We start from the raw sequence: 14,537 nt of genomic DNA, 5'->3' as shown, positions 1-14,537 counted from the left end.
GCTCTGTCAGTTAGTATCAAGTCAACCTCTGCCCTTGCCTGGGGCAGATTCCAGCTCCCTGCTTCTCCCTGAGCATTAGTCATTCTTCAAGTAGCCTCATTGGAGTCAATAGGCTGTTGGCTGAACAGTTCAGCACTCAGGGGAATAAGTATCCAAATCTGGCCCATTGAGTGAGGGGCACCACACTGCTGCAGGCTGGTTCCTGGGATCGGCTGTAACCTGGCTACATCTCGTCAGTAGAGACCCAAACCCCTCTTTGGAAGAGTGGCCTTTAATATCCTGCCAACACCAACCTGAGTGACAGCTCTCAACCCACCCAACCGGCCCTCCCAGCTGGTTCCACTGGCAACAGTGTGATAGCTCCTGTGTTTCAACTGGAGGTGAAGGCAGTGATCCTCATGTCCAGTTTGACCAGCTGCATAAGTGTGCAAAGTGCTTTGGGAGCCTTCAGATTCAAGATATTACACTTGAAAAGCATCATTATTTAGAACTAAATCAGACCAGTCCTGATGATCGGGATTCTCTGGGTGCACAACACTGGGGCCCTTAGTACGTCTTGTGTGTTGCACAGTTTGGGCCTTGATGGGCCGGAGCAGACAGTTTGTGTCCCATTAAAACCCATAAATGATGCTGGGGATCTGAGGATAAGTTTCATGTTGCATGTGAGACTGGATACTCCGAGGGGCACCTGGGCTTCTGCCCCACCCTTCCCAGACAGCAGCATGCACTGTGTGTACAGCTGGGAACTCATCTCCCGGAGAGCGTTTATCATGCACTTCCACCTCCTTCAGAAACAAATAAGGGGGAAAGGGAGCTGAGGGAAGCTTCCCTATGGATGAGTTTTAAAGAATGATATTTAAAAAACTAAGTATTTTTAAACAACCCACAACCTCTCTCTCTCTCTCACACACACACGTCTGTACTCGGAGTTGGGGGGATAAGATTTCCAGGTGATGATTTCTGGAGCACCAACAGTGTGCAGAGCACAGAGGGGACAGTGGCTCTCAGAAAGTCTCAGAAGCTTACAATGCAATGATGATAGCGAAGGGATCAGACAGAGCGTGGGGGTGGGGAAAGAGAGTGAGCATGTGCCATAAAGAATTGGCTGCCAGAACCTATTGGTGGGCGCTGATTTTTAACTCTACTTCATTGACAAAAAGGCTCTGGAAAGAGATTAACTTCCTTTGCTCAATGTTTATAAATTGGCCCTGTTCCCTTGCACATGTGAACTGCAATAGACTGACAGATTGAAAAAGTGCATGAAGTATTTAGGGTATTTTCAAAAGTGACTCACTCCATTAAAAGTTTAAGTTCAACAGAAAGTCAATAGGATTTAGGAACCTAAGGACCAGATTTAAAAAACATTGAAATGAATGGGCATTTGGCAGACAGGTGCTTCTCAAAAACCTGTTAGGTGCCTCCCTGTACATTTAGGTGCTTAAATACCTTTAACACTCTGGCCCCAAGTGCTTAAGTCACTTCTGACAATGGGACTTGGGCACTTTTGCTAGCGGCTCAGGCCTGCCCTCCATTTCCCAGGGAATTCTCGCAGGGTCTGAGCCGCAGGGTCACTGGAGCTTCCCACCATCTTCAGTAAGTGTCAGATCACGTGTTAAACACAGCACATGATCCTTGGCTTCAACTATGGCCCATTACTGAGGAAACGAGGCTGGTACCATTCACTCCTCTGGCTGTGCTGAGCTGACACACACCAGGCACTAAGGGGAGTTTGTATTTACAGTCAGAGGGAGGGTCCAGTGCCCTGGTTTAATTCAGAAAAAACCAGCTGAGCATGGACACAGCTCACAGCCTAGATGTTTACTGGCCCTGCCTTTGGTGAGAGGGGCCCCACACACCCACACTCTGCTGGGCAGCAGGCCCCAGAGCTTCTCTCCTAAGGTGAGGGGCAGGGAATAGCCCAGTGATGGTGAGTGTCTCATGGCAGCTCTGTCCAGGGAAACAGCGCAGGGATTTACTGCTGAGAACAGCTGGGAAATACAGAGCAAGTGGCTGTTGTTGGTGGCACTGAGTTAATTTCTAAAGCAAATGGGGGCTCCCTTCAGGAAAGTGCTGATCTCTGCTGCACACTGGACATTGATCTCAGCATTGCTTGTATTGGTATTAATGGGGTCCCAGCAGAGGATGGTGGTGATCGGTTTCATGGCACAGGGATCTTGAGAACTATTTACTGGTTTCTCGGACATGTCCAATGTGGAGACTTCACCAGTCAAATGCGAGACAGGATGTGATGATGCAGCTTCTTCAGAGTGACCCATCACCCATGGACTATCTGGAGATCCTGATCAGGTAAGGCAGGACCATGTGTCATGGGATGCTGTAGCTTCTCACTGACAGGTGCAGAGGAGGCTGCACAATCCAGATGAGAGATGAGGACAGCATGGCAGATCTGTTTTTTTGCTGACACTTGTTGGTGTGATGCTAGGATAGTGTTCACGCTATGTCTTTAGAGATACTAGTGTTCCCAGAGGTGTGGGCTACAGACACGTGCTTTAGAAACAGGGTATGTCCAACATGAGCATCTCACAGTCATAAAAGAACTCATCCTTACAGCACCCCTGTGAAATATGGAAGTACTATCCCTATTTTACAGATGAGGAATTGAGGCACAGAGATTGTGCGTCTTATACAAGGGCACAAAGAAAGTCTGTGGCAGAGCCAGGACTCGAACCCGTCTCCTGACTCCCACTCCAGTGCCTTAACAACAAGACGATTTTCTGCTCTATTATGTGGTGGGCATGCATGGACCAGGATTTCGCCCCATATGAGCTCTCCCAAGGAATACTCCATTGCTTCACCTCCCAATGGATCTTCATTCAATCAATTGTGCTATGAGCTTTTCCGGAAACAATGAGCCTTCGCTCTCATGGAGAGCCATCAGAAGTTGTTCCGTGGCCATTTTCTCCACACTTGCAGTGGTGGCAACCTCTCCCTGCCATTGAACGTGACTGGTTTTTGTACAGCCATGTGTCACTGTGGTATGTCTTCGGTGGAGGAACCCAGCTGACCGTCCTTGGTAAGTCACTGAAGTACTCTCTGACTTTCCTTCTCAATGCCAATCCTGGAATATTTCCATGATTTTTCCTCCTTTTCTGCCTCTGATCCAAGCTGGGTCTCCTCTTACTGTACATTCAGACCTTCATACGATGTTGAGAACAATGTTTAACCCATCCATACTCAGAACAGGGTGTAGATGTCCCATGCTGGATTTTTTTTTTCATCTTTTCCCAGTTAACAGATTTCTGAATTTGCCCACGAAACCTACCCAGATTTTGCTGCCAGGTCCCAATTTTTAAAAAACTGGTGTTAGCATCTTAAAAGAAAATATTTTCTACCTTGTTTTGTGTTATTACTTATTCATACTGGGTTTTTCCACTATGTGAAAGAAACCCAGGTCCAGATTCTCAGCCAGGTAAAACAACATAATCCCGTTGTTTTCAATAGACGTCCACTAAAACGCATCCAAACCTCTTTAAAATAGATGCACAACCCCTTGAAATCTAATGTGATATAAAAATAATTTGTCCTTTGTGATTTGAAATCTGACCTTCTGGAGTAGTTTGAAGACTATTCATTTTGGTAAGAGTTAGTCACTAAATGGGTTTCATTTTCTGGAAAATTTCAGCAAAAATGAAAAATATAATTTTTGTCAAAATTTTCAGCAGAAAAGAGACTTTTAGCAAAAAAAATCAAAAACAAAACATTTTCATCAAATTATTACTGAAAACAGGAAAAAACATCTGCAGAAATCTTTTGGTTTTGAGTTTTTACATTTCCAACAAGAAATTTTTCAACATCAGAGACTTTCTGCAAAAATGCCCATTGAGATAAAAAACAATTTTTAACTGGCAAGAGATTGGATGAGTTATTTTTGACCAGCCCTATTTGTAGAATTGCTAATTTACAGCCAGTTAAGAGATTGACATAACTTTAAAAATATAAGAACAGATCCTCATGTGTTGTAAATCAATGTACCCCCCTTGGCAGTAATGGAACTACACTGATCCACACTGACACTGAATGAGTGGAATTGCACTGACTGACTTACTCCTGACCTGGAGGATCGGTTTCTTTGTACATTGGATGACTGTAGCTGTCGTGGATTTCAGTTTGGAAATACCACTCAAACCTGATTTTCTGACAGTGCTGAGGGACACCCAACACCTATGAAATATGGAGAGTTACAGATAAAATGGAGTGGGGTTGAAGCAGCTTGTGGCGGGAGAGGGCTTGAAAGAGGTGGCACTAACTGCCTCTCTCAAGCCTGTAGCACACGAATGAGGTGGCTGGCCAGTCTGGAAAGGCTGGATGGCTTCCTAGACTGCATTCTAGGGCTGCCAGCAGGCTTTACTTAGGCTTTGTCTACACTACCAATTGAACGACTAAACTTTTGGGCATTCATGGCTCTCTTTTACTAGGGGGTTAAAAATGCCCCCAAGTTTTCTGCCCATTCACAAGCCAGAAGGTCCTAATTGTCTCCATATCTCCATGCAGTAACATAGCACCCCATCGTACTTGGGCGCAGGGGACTCTACTCTGTACCCACCGTGAAATCAACCAGTACTGTGATATTTTGTAATGTCTCTTTTGCTTGTCTTGGACCCGGATACAGCAAAGTACTTAGACACATAACGGCTCGAGTCCTTTGGCTGGGATTGGTTCCATATAGGATTCTGTACATTACAAGCTTCTGAAAAAGTTTTAGCAACAAGCTAACTTGTTAACTAGGCTGTTCAGCAGCCAGCATATCACAGGATGAGTTAGGAGGTTATTTTCCATTGAGGTCTTATTCAAAAGTGTGGTCCCTTACTAGAAAGGCCTGCAGAATGTGATAGACAATGATAACTGCTTAATAGGTTTATTGACCCAGCTTGCAGAATTTAATATAGAGAGACTTTCTTCCTGCTATAGAATATCATAGTATAGTTTAACAAAAAAAGTCTCTCACTTAGAACTCCATAGAATGTTATAGTATTTTATTTGAAACACTCTTAAAATGTGTCTAGATCCCCTTTCCCATCCCCTGGATCATTTTGGTTGCTTTGTTATCACATTTTATAGGTTTGTTCCATAAGGAAAAAGTGGGTTACCCTGGATTTCTCTCTGAGGACTGAAGTGGTCTCCGATACCTCAACCACACACATTAAACGCTAAGTGAAGCTTAGACCCTAAGAAATAACCCCAAACTAACAAGCAGAACTTAGTCCAAAGTCCTTAGAAACCTGCTTTTAGATTTCTAAAATGCAGCATAATGCAGAATCAGCTGCAGGTTTTCTTTGTGAATGGCTCTTGCTAGAAGTCCAGTGCATACAGACTGCAATGCAATTCGCTACTCACTTTCACACCAACTGATTTTTTTCCTTTAGCACCAACACTGTATCCCTTGCAGGCCCCAACTTGTTATTTGAAGACAGTAGGAGATATCTGTGCAGAAGGAATATGGGATCAAGCCTTCAATGATTCAAGGGACAAAAAGGATGAGTAAAGTGATATCTATTTTTACAGACATAGGGACAGTTACTAACTAGGCCAGGTTCACTAAGGAAGCCTGTGGCAGACCAAGGATTGGATCCCAAATGTCCTGATTCGCAGCCATGTGCCTTACCCACAAGAACATCTTACATCTCAGATAAAAATTACCCTGCCCCGGTGCTTGCGAGAGGTTGGATTTGTTACACTGCAGAGATCTGGAATGTTGAACATTCTGCACTGGCAGTCTCTGGATTTGGGTTTTCTAACACTGAATCTCCTTGTCTTGTAGGTCAGCCAAAGGCATCTCCCACCGTGCACCTCTTCCCTCCATCCTCAGAAGAGATAAAAACAAAGAGCAAAGCCACACTGGTGTGTCTGCTGGACAGCTTTTACCCAGGGTCAGTCCAAGTCACCTGGAAAGCTGATGGCCAGCAGATCTCCACTGGAGTGGAGACGACCAAACCCTCCAAACAGAGTGACAACAAGTACATGGCCAGCAGTTTACCTGTCTCTGGCATGCATGTCAGCTTGGAAGAGCCATGAGAGCTACACCTGCCAGGTGACACACGACGGGAAGAACTTCGAGAAGTCCCTGAAGAGCTCAGGAGTGTTCTTAACCCATCTGACCTCCGGAGGGCCTCAACACGGTTCCCATGTCAGTCTGTAGGGGGTTCCCAGGGAGCCAGGATCTGTCCGTAGCATTCCCATAATGCTGATGTCCGAGCAAAATCCTTCCTATTTTAGGTGGGGGATTTTTTACAATCCATACGTCACCTGTCTTTATTCCTACGTCTCCACTGCTCTCACCTCCCTGCATTCCCCCCATGGAATTGTCCTTCCTGCTTTCAGTCTCTGATGAGCCTTGTTTGATGATATTAATAAAATGCAGAAAAAAAATGACTATCCGGCATGTGACTGTGAAAAGAGTTTAACAACTTCTGTGCCTTTTTACAAACCTCGTGTATTAAATTGCAATATTCACCTTCTCTTCCAATAAAATCAACTTATCTTTATCACCCTAGTATGGTTTTCTTTTTCAAGTAAGGAGCTTTGTTGGCTTTGGTGTTTCAGACAAGCTAATGTGAAGTGACACTAAGTGATGTGTCATATCGTGGAGATCAGGGGAGGGATCATTACCCAAGCTGTGACTGTTCTCCCCAAGACTGGTCACTCTGGCTCTCAGCCAGCCTTGTGTGAGGTGTGACAATTGCTGCTGCACAAATCTCTCTGCAGAGCACACATTGTGTTAGGGAATCCCCGGGTGATACTGGGCTGCATGAGAGCGTAACGCAACCCCCGTGGGTCTGCAGCCAGCCCTGCTTGTGCTGGGATCCTGGCAACTCCCAACAGAGCAGCAGGGCTAGGCTGGGTCAATGCTCAGCTGGGTCACTCGCCCTGCAGAGAGCAGTCTGCTCTGTGAGTTAGTATTGAGTCATCCTCTGCCCTTGCATGGGGCAGATTCTGGCTCCCTGCTTCTCCCTGAGCATTGATCATTTTTCAAGTAGCCTCATTGGAGTCAATGAGCTATTCGCTTAACAGCTCACCACTCAGATGAATAAGTGGCCAAATCTGGCCCATAGAAGGAGGAGGACCACACTGCTGATGGTGGTTATCTGGGATAGGCTATAACCAGAGATACTGGGCACTTCTGGTCAGTACAGACTAACCCCTCTTTGGAAAAGTGGCCTTTAATATCCTGCCAACACCAACTTAAGTGACAGCTCTCAACTGACCCAACTGGCCCTTCCACCAGGTTCAGTTGTACATGGAAATCTGCCTGAATTAAACTAGTGCTGCTGGCCACTGCATGACACCCATTGTGTTTCAGCCAAAGGGGAAGGCAGTGACCCTTATGTCCAGTTTGACCAGCTGTGTACATGGGTGAAGTGTTTTGAGAGCCTTCACATTCAAGATGCTTTTCAGGTGAAAGCAGAACATTACTGGTGATCTGGATTCTCTGGTATCACTCAGGCCTGTTTTACTTCTGGGGTATTGCACGATTTGAGCCTTGACAGGGCAGAGCAGATAGTCTGTTTCCCATTAAAAACCCATCAGTTGGGCTTCAGGATCAGTAGCATGTGAGACTGGATTCCCTGAAGGGCACTCAGGAATCTGTCCCACCCTTCCCACACAGCAGCATGTGCCAATTTTGCAGCTGGGAACTCACCTCACAGAGACCGTTTGTCATGGACTCCTGAGCAGTGCTGGGCCAACCAGCCAAAGGAGACCCATGAAAACTGATTCTCCTACAGTCATGGGGCCAGGGAGGTAAAGAGATACATTTGTACCACATATGCCATGCAGGGCCGGCTCCAGGGGTTTTGCCGCCCCAAGCAGCCAAAAGAGAAAAAAAGCCGCGATCGTGATCTGCAGCAATTCATCAGGAGGTCCTTCACTCCAACTAGGAGTGAGGGACCTTCTGCCAAATTGCCGCCGAATAGCTGGAGTGGCTGCCCCAAGCACCTGCTTGCTAAGTTGGTGCCTGGAGCCAGCCCTGATACCATGTACATGTCGGATCGCACCATGCTACTGCTACTCACAATACGGGTTACACAGATGGATGGATGGATGGATGGATGGCCAGTCATGCACTGCCACTCCTATGGAAAGGAATAAGGGGAAAGGGGATTAGAGGGAGGATGAACCACGGAGAAGTTTTAAACGATAAGTGTTTTTTTTAACCTTCACATAAAAATATTTTCAACATCCTCAGACCTACTGTCCCGCCATTCCAACACACTCACAGGACTGTACTTGAGGGACTTAAGATTTCCAGATGATGATTTATGGAGCACCAAGCGTGTGCAGAGCACAGAGGGGACAATGGCTGTTAGAAGTTTTCAGGAACTTACAATGCAACGATGAGAGTGAAGGGATCAGACAGAGCATGGTGGGCAAGGGGGGAAGTGAGCATGTGTCGTAAAGAGTTGGCTGCCAGAATCTATTGGAGTACGCTGACTTTTAACACTACTTCATTGACAAAAAGGCCCTGGAAAGAGATTAACTTCCTTTGCTCAATGTTTAGTAATTGGTCCGGTTGCCTTGCAAATATGAACTTCATGCACTTTTTCAGTCCATTCAGTCTATTGAAGTATTCAGGGTACACTTCTACCCCGATATAATACAACTTGATATAATACAGATTCTGATATAACGTGGTAAAGCAGCATTCTGTTGGGGGGGTTGAGGGGCTGTGCACTACGGTGGATCAAAGCAAGTTCGATAGAACACGGTTTCACCTATGACACGGTAAGATTTTTTGGCTCCCGAGGACAGCGTTATATCGAGGTAGAGGTGTATTTTCAAAAGTGACTAACTTCGTTGAAAGTCTGATTTCAACTGAAAGTCAATAGAACTTAGGAACCTAAGGGCCAGATTTAAAAGGCATTGAAATGAATGGGCATTTGGCAGACAGGTGCTTCTGAAAATCCTGTTAGGTGCCTCTCTGTACATTTAGGTGCTTAAATACCTTTAACACTCCAGGCCTAAGTGCTTAAGTCAATTCTGACAATGGGACTTGGGCACTTTTGATCACGGCTCAGGCCTGCCCTCCACTACCCAGGGAATTCTTGCAGGGTCTGAGACAGAACCACTCAAGTCACAGGAGCTTCCCCACCAACTTCAGATAACTTCTAAACACAGCACATGATCCCTCTTGGCTTCAACTATGGCCCATTACTGAGGAAACGAGGCTGGTACCATTCACTCCCCTAGCCGTGCTGAGCTGACACACACCAGGCACTAAGGGGAGTTTGTATTTACAGTCAGAGGGAGGGTCCAGTGCCCTGGTTTAATTCAGAAGAAACCAGCTGAGCACGGACACAGCTCACAGCCTAGATGTTTACTGGCCCTGCCCTTGGTTAGAGGGGCCCCACACACCCACACTCTGCTGGGCAGCAGGCCCCAGAGCTTCTCTCCTAAGGTGAGGGGCAGGGAATAGCCCAGTGATGGTGAGAGTCTCATGGCAGCTCTGTCCAGGGAAACAGTGCAGGGATTTACTGCTGAGAACAGCTGGGAAATACAGAACAAGTGGCTGTTGTTGGTGGCACTGAGTTAATTTCTAAAGTAACTGGGGGCTCCCTTCAGGAAAGTGCTGATCTCTGCTGCACAGTGGACATTGATACCAACATTGTCTTGTATTGGTACTAAAAGGGCTTAGAGCATTTTCCAGCATATGCCAAATGCAGAATCTTGGCTTCCAGAGAGACTGGCAGGAACGCCTGCATCCGAACCATGGCTGGGGTCCCAGCAGAGGATGATGGTGATCGGTTTCTTGGAACATGGATCTTGAACACTATTTAACCAATCCTCGAACATGTCCAGTGTGGAGACTTCACCAGCCAAATGCAAAACACAACATGATGATGCAGCTTTTTCAGCGCGATCCCTGGCCCTAGGGACTATCTGGAGATCCTGATCAGGTAAGGCAGGACCACGTGTCATGGGATGTGGTAGCTTCTCACTGACAGGTGCAGGAAAGGCTGCACTATCTGGATGAGAGATGAGGACAGCACGTGGTGTTGGTTTCCTATCCACACACATGCAGCCCCAGCATGACAGATCTGTTTCTTTGCTGACATTTGTTGGTGTGAAGCTAGGATAGTGTTTACACTATGTCCGTAGAGATGTCAGTGCTCCCAGAGATGTGGGCTACAGACGTGCTTTGGAAACAGGGGTATCCCCCACGAGATATACGATTTGATACATTAAATACTGGCAGCAAATGGGCCTAATTGTTCTCTGGTATAATTCCCACAAGTCACTATAATTGCACCAGGGTTGAGCGTGGCTCAGTGTGTTCACTATCAGCATCCCGAAGAAATCTGCCAGCCCCTCCCTCCTGGGGACCTAAGAGGGGCAGCTGGCAGTGGAAGGACCAACAGCGTAACAGCCCCAATTCAACACTCTCTGCTTCCCCTCCTCCACCCACAATGGTGCTAGATGGAGATCCATGGGGACCATCCACAGCAACACACACAGGCAATGCTGGAGGTACCTGCAGATCCCCAGACCATGGGTGTGCATTGGGGGAGCACAGGGGCAGTGGAATTAGTGCAGGAGCAGCCTAGCATTCAGTTCCTTCACATCTATCTAGGCAGGTTTATGACCTGTATCACTATCATACCTGAGCCTCTCACAGCCATAACGGAATTTATCCTTACAGCACCCCTGTGAAATAGGGAAGTACTATCCCCATTTTACAGATGGGGAATTGAGGCACAGAGATTATGTGACTTGCCCAAGGGCACAAAGAAAGTCTGTGGCAGAACCAGGATTTTACTCCGTCTTCTGACTCCCACACCAGTGCCTTAAATACAAGACCATCTTCTGCTCTCTTACGTGGGATGCGTGCTGGGACCAGGATTTGGCCCCATATGAGCTCTCCCAAAGAATACTCTATTACTTCACCTCCCAATAGATCTTCATTCAATCAATTTTACTATGAGCTTCTCCAGAAAGGATGAACCTTCACCCTCAAGGAGATCCAGCAGTTTTCATCCCGCTTCTATTTTCCCCACACATGCAGTGGTGGCGACCTCTCCCTACCATTGAACGTGACTGGTTTTTGTACAGCCGTGTGTCACTGTGGTTTGTCTTCGGTGGAGGAACCCAGCTGACCGTCCTTGGTAAGTCACTGAATTACTCACCTGCTTTTCTTCTCAATGCCAATCCTGTCATGTTTCCATGATTTTTTCCTCCTTTTCTCTCTTAGTCCGAGGCTTGGGTCTCCTTCTCTCTTTATGCACAGACCTTCACATGGTGTTGAGAACAATGTTTAATCTCTGGATAATCAGAACAGGGTGTAGATGTCCCATGCTGGATTTGTATCATCTTTTCCCAATGAACAGTTTTCATAGTTTGCCCATGAAACCTAACCAGATTCTCTAGTCATTTTCCAATTTTTAAATAACTGCTGTTAGCATTTTAAAAAAATATTTTCTACCTCGTTTTTGTTTTAGTGGACTAGACATTCCTTGTTCGCACGGGGTTTTTTCAATATGTGAAAGAAACCCAGGGCCAGATTCTCAGCCAGAGTAAAACAACATAGTCCCTTTGTTTTCAGTAGATCGCCACGAAAACACATCCAAAACCTCCTTAAAATAGATGTACAATCCTACAAAGAATTGTACATCTAATGTAGGATAAAAATAATTTGTTCTTTGTGATTTGAAATCTGACCTTCTGGAGTAGTTTGAAGACTATTCATTATAGTAAAAGTTAGTCACAAAAAGAGGTTTAAATTTCTGGAAAAATTTCAACAAAAAATGAAAAATGTTATTTTTGTCCAAATTCTCAACAGAAAATTGACTTTTCAGCCAAAAAATTAAAAAAAACAGAACAAAATTTTCACCCAATAATTACTGAAAAAAGAGAAAGAAAAACCCCAGACATTTACAGAAACCATTTGGTTTTGAGTTTTTGCGTTTCCAACATGAAATTTTTCATCATCAGACACTTGCTGCAAAAAATTCCATTGAAATGAAAACCCAGTTTTTCACTGACAAGAGATTTAATGGGTAATTTTTGACCTGCCCTACTTATAGAATTGCTAATTTAGAGCAAGTTATGAGAAAAATGTAATATTTAAAATATACGAACAGATCCACATGTGGTGTAAATTAATGTAGCTCCCTTGGCAGTAATGGAACTACACTGATTCACACTTGCACTGAGCGAGTGTAATTGCACTGACTGACTCATTCCTGACCCGGAGGATCAGTTCCATTGTACATTGGATGACTGTAGCTATCATGGATTTCAGTTTAGAAGTACCACTCAAGCCTGATTTTCTGACAGTGACAGGGACACCCAACACCTATGAAATATGGAGAGTTACAGATAAATGGGGTGGGTTTGGAGCAGCCTGCGGAGCGAGAGGGCTTGAAAGAGGCGGCACTAATTGCCTCTCTCAAGCCTGGAGCACACTAACGAGATTGCTGGCCAGTCTGGAAAGGCTGGACATCTTCCTAGAAGCTGCATTCTGTGTCTGCCAGGCTCAGAGCACACAACGACCAGGATGCTGGCTGGGCCAGCAGGCTTCAGTTACAGTAAAACCTTGAGGAGCAGATAGATCTCGGCTAGCCAGGGCTCAGTAAATCAGGGCTGACTGTGCTACCTCAGACAACGTTGCTTGTAGCTTTGACCAATGTAAAGCGTGAAATAACTACAGCCCAGGCTGCACTGAGCCTACTTGTGCTAAGTAGCACCTTGCTCTTCAAACAGGCCCACTGATGTCAGTGGGACCGACCATTTGAGGAGTAAAGTGCTACCTGGAATGAGAAAGAGCTTCTCAGTTTGGCCTGAGTTAGAAGACAGGTGCCTTTTACTAGGAGGTTAAAAATTCCCCAAACTTGTGTGTCCATTCCAAAACCGCTGGTCCTTTACTGTTTCCATATCTCCATGCAGTAACATAGCACAACATTGTGCAAGGGTGCAGGGGACTCTACTCTGTACCACCGTGAAATCAACCAATACTGTGAAATTTTGCAGTCTCCCTTTTGCTCATCTTGGACCCTGCTCCTGCAAGGCACTTAGACAAATCCTGGCTCAAGTCCCTTGGCTGGGACTGGTCCGATACAGGAGTCTGTACATTACAAGTTTCTGAAAACATTTCAGTAACAAGCTAACTCGGTAACGAGGCTGTTCAGCAGCCAGCATATCACAGGATGAGTTAAGGAGGTTATTTCCTATCAAGGTCTTATTCAAAAGTGCTGTCCCTAGGTAGAAAGGCCTGCAGAAGGTGGAAGATAACAACAACTGCTTAATTGTTTTATGGACCCAACTTGCAGAACTTAAGATATAGACTTTATTCCTATCATAGTATCCCATAGGATGGTTAAAAAAAGTCTCTTTTAGAACTCCATAGAACTTTATGCTACTTTATATAAACACTCAAGCGTATCTAGCTCTCTGCCCTGTTCTTTACACATGTTGGTTGCTTTGTAATTACATTTTATAGGATTATTTCATCAGGAAAAATATGGGTTATGCCAGATTCATCTCTGAGCACTGATATGGCTTCCGATGCCCTAACCACACACTAAACTCTAAGTAAATCTTAGACCTTAAGAAATATCCTTAAACTAATAAGTGCAACGTAGTGCAAAATCCTTAGAAAGCTGCCTTTAGATTTCTAAAACGCAGCATAATGCAGAATCAGCTGCAGGTTTTCTTTGTGAATGGCTCTTGATAGAAGTCCAATGCATACAGACTGCAATACAATTCGCTACTCACTTTCACACCAATTGATTTTTTCCTTTAGCGTCAACACTGTATCCCTCGCAGGCCCCAAGCTATTATTGGAAGTCAATGGGAGTTATGGGTGCAGGAGGAATATGGGATCAAGCCTTCAATGACTCAAGGGACAAAAAGGATGAGTAAAGTGACTATTATCCCCTTTTACAGGCAGAGGGACAGTTACTAACTAGGCCAGGTTCACTAAGGAAGCTTGTGACAGACCAAGGATTGGATCCCAAATGTCCCGATTCCCAGCCCTGCGCCTTAACCAAAACAACATCTTACATCTCAGATAAAAATTACCCTGCTCCGGCACCTGTAAAAGATTCGATCTCTTACACTGCAGAGATCTGGAATTTCTTACTTTCTACACTGGCATTTGGGTTTTCTAACATTTGAGTTTCCTTGTCTTGTAGGTCAGCCAAAGGCATCTCCCACCGTGCACCTCTTCCCTCCATCCTCAGAAGAGATAAAAACAAAGAGCAAAGCCACACTGGTGTGTCTGCTGGACAGCTTTTACCCAGGGTCAGTCCAAGTCACCTGGAAAGCTGACGGCCAGCAGATCTCCACTGGAGGTGGAGACGACCAACCCTCCAAACAGAGTGACACAAGTACATGGCCAGTAGTTACCTGTCTCGGGAGGCCATCAGCTTGGGACGAGCCAGGAGAGCTACACCTGCCAGGCTACACACGAATGGAAGAACTTCGAGGAAGTCCCTGAAGAGCTCAGGCAGTGTTTCTTTAACCTCTGACCCTGAGGGCTCAACGTGGCTTCCCATGTCAGTCTGTAGGGGGCTCCCCAAGGGAGC

General features: G+C 45.6%; 1 gene segment (V, D, J or C); it reads left to right on the top strand.

The window, feature by feature from the left end:
- The window catches only part of LOC142045840 (immunoglobulin lambda variable 3-21-like), a 100,785-nt gene that overhangs the window by 70,826 nt on the left and 15,422 nt on the right, over positions 1 to 14,537 (top strand).

This window comes from Chelonoidis abingdonii, chromosome 22, assembly GCF_003597395.2.
Source record: "Chelonoidis abingdonii isolate Lonesome George chromosome 22, CheloAbing_2.0, whole genome shotgun sequence".
NCBI lineage: Eukaryota > Metazoa > Chordata > Testudines > Testudinidae > Chelonoidis > Chelonoidis abingdonii.
This window is presented reverse-complemented; position numbering and strand designations above follow the sequence as displayed.